Source organism: Macaca mulatta, chromosome 6 (assembly GCF_049350105.2).
Source record: "Macaca mulatta isolate MMU2019108-1 chromosome 6, T2T-MMU8v2.0, whole genome shotgun sequence".
NCBI classification, from domain to species: Eukaryota; Metazoa; Chordata; class Mammalia; order Primates; family Cercopithecidae; genus Macaca; species Macaca mulatta.
In genome coordinates, this window is record NC_133411.1 from 132,208,822 (window position 1) to 132,211,634 (window position 2,813).

General features: G+C 36.8%; 1 pseudogene; it reads left to right on the top strand.

Annotated features, from left to right (window-relative positions):
* The first annotated feature begins 344 nt into the window (after positions 1 to 344).
* On the top strand, positions 345 to 716 carry LOC703624 (small ubiquitin-related modifier 1 pseudogene; annotated as a pseudogene).
* The last annotated feature ends 2,097 nt before the right edge of the window (positions 717 to 2,813 follow it).

Here is a 2,813-nt window from a genome sequence, read left to right on the forward strand (position 1 = left end):
AGTACCAACCTGGCATGAAAGGACATCCCCTTATGAAGTAGGAGATGAAAGTAGATGCCATCTATTCAATGTTTCTACTAAGTTTTAGTTTTTTTATCTGATGATTAGAACTGCTTATGGATCCTGCATTAAATTGTTGAAACCAATAAGATAAACAACAGTGTATAATGCATTCCATAGTTGAGCTTTTTATTTGAACTTAAGGACACATAGAGAAAGAATTCATTTATGGCTGCTGCGATGTACCATGGGGAAGGAAAATGGATTTGTCAACCCTGGAGTGAGGTTCTGCCTACCGGAGGCTGCTGGCATGTGGAGATCCCCTGGGTGAAACCACTGTCACCATGTCTGACCAGGAGGCAAAACCTTCAACTGAGGACTTGGGGGATAAGAAGGAAACAAAATACATTAAACTCAAAGTCATTAGACAGGATAGCAGTGAGATTCACTTCAAAGAGAAAATGGCAACACATCTCAAGAAACTCAAAGAATTATACTGTCAAAGACAGAGCGTTCCAATGAATTTACTCGGGTTTCTCTTTGAAAGTCAGAGAAGCGCTGATAATCATATTTCGAAAGAACTGGGAATGGAGGAAGAAGACATGATTGAAGCTTATCAGGAACCAACATTCAACAGTTTAGATATTCTTTTTATTTTTCTTCTCCCCTCAATCTTTAAATTTTTTTTTTTTTTTGTAATGTGGTGTTCAAAATGAAATTGAAAACTGGAACCCCAATCTTTTTAAAACAGCTGCTAATTTGAATTCTAATGTTCATTATCCATTATTGTTTGTTTTCATTGTGCTGACTTTTGGTGATCAAGCCCAGCCCCCTGCGTATTGCCATCTCCTTTTGAAAAAGTACACGTGTGCACAGAGAGGCTACCTTTCTCAGGACCATGTGTTTTTGGGCATTTGGTGATAAATGAGATAGATCAATCCAAGGGTTCATAATGACTTTCCAGTTGGCCCTGAGGTTCTAGCATGTGATGGCTTACTCCTGGACTATGACTTTCAGTGGCAGGTAGAAGTTTTTCAGAGAACTGGACTGAGGAAAAATGACCTTTTCTTAACTTGAAGCTACTTCAAGAAAGAAGAGGAATATCAGGTTGAAGTCAAGACAACAGAAAAGGTGAGAGTAATGCCTAACTCCAAAGATGGCTTCACTGAAGAAAAGGCATTTTAAGATTTTTTAAAAATCTTGTTAGGGCCAAGCACAGTGGCTCATGCCTGTAGTCCCAGCATTTTGGAAGGCCAAGGCAGGTGGATTGCTCAGGCTCAGTAGTTCGAGACAAACCTAGCCAACATGTCAAAACCCATCTCTACTAAAAGTACAAAAAAAAAAACATTAGCTGGGTATGGTGGTGCACACCTGTAGTCTCAGCTACTTGGGAGGCTGAGGCAGGATAATCGCTTGAACCTGGGAGGCAAAGGTTGCAGTGAGTCGAGATCATGCCACTTCACTCCAGCCTGGGTGACAGAGCGAGACCCCATCTCAAAAAATCTTGTCAGAAGACCCCAGAGCAGTTCTAATTTTCATTAACAATTTAAAAAGTTTTCATGCAGAAATGAATACAACAGAATACTGTTCTTCTTTATTTTATTTGTAATTTTTGGCCTGGGCTATGCATTTTAAATGGACGTAGTCTGTACCTGCTTTATTAAACAATATTTGTAAAAATTGTAAAAAAGAAAAATAATCCATTTATCTTGTGGCTGGGTTAAAGAGTTTTCTTGGTGTCCTGAGGGTATATGACCAACAGTCTATGACTATGGAGAAATCTCAGTGTATGCAAAGATCTAACATTATACTGTAATCTTCACCTAAGACTCAGAAAAGAACCACTTCACTCATAGTTCCAAAGCTAGGTTGCTCCCATCCTCTACTGGGAACTTGAAGACTCTTTCAAATTCCCTTACCGTTTTTTCTAGCTCATACATTGACCAAAGTTGTGAGTGGGTTACACGAAGCTAAGTATTTTTAAAATTTTTCTTTTATTTTCCTTCTTTCTATTTTTGGTTTCTTATTAAAGATTTGTGACTTTGTGGATTCACCATTTATAAGATCATTTTTTCTTTCTTTTTTGTATTTCCTCTCCCTTCCTTTCTACCTTTGTTTTTTCATTCTTTCCTGTTCCACTGAAGTCTTGAATCTAATGTCTGGGAAACTGGGAAAGAAGAAATTATTGGAAGTTCCTCCCAACAGCCATTGGACATACCTTTCCCTTGTGTATATAGATTTAGTATTGTATAATGAGGTTTTACTTACTGACCATTGTTATGTTACCATGTATGTCTACATTACCTATTCTCAGCAAATGAAAGGGAACATGATTACTCCACTGAGCAGTGTCTCTAGGACTCTTGTTGTTTGTTTCAGAGATTAACAGTTTAATAAAGCAGCAATGCAAGAAACTAAGTCCATTAACTTTCACTTTTCTTAGCTGCATGTAAGTTACTAATTATAACAGAAAGGTCATTCCTAAGGAATTACTAACCCAAATGATATGAGATAATTATTCCCAAGAGAATCAAACAAATTTGTAAGACAAATACACTTGAAATTTCAGATATCAATCTCTCTCTCTCTCTTTTTTTTTTAACCACAGCCTGGGAACAAGGGAACTATGAAATATAATTTTACCCCAAGGTCCAACAAATGACTACATGAAAATAATTTCTCTCCTGCCAAAAAAAAAAAAAAAAAGGAAAAGAAAAAAAGAAACCCTTTATTTTGGTACATTGCCTAATACTTGTGCAGACTGTTGTTTTGTTTAAATAATAAAAATTCCCTGAAGGAAAAAAATTATTCTC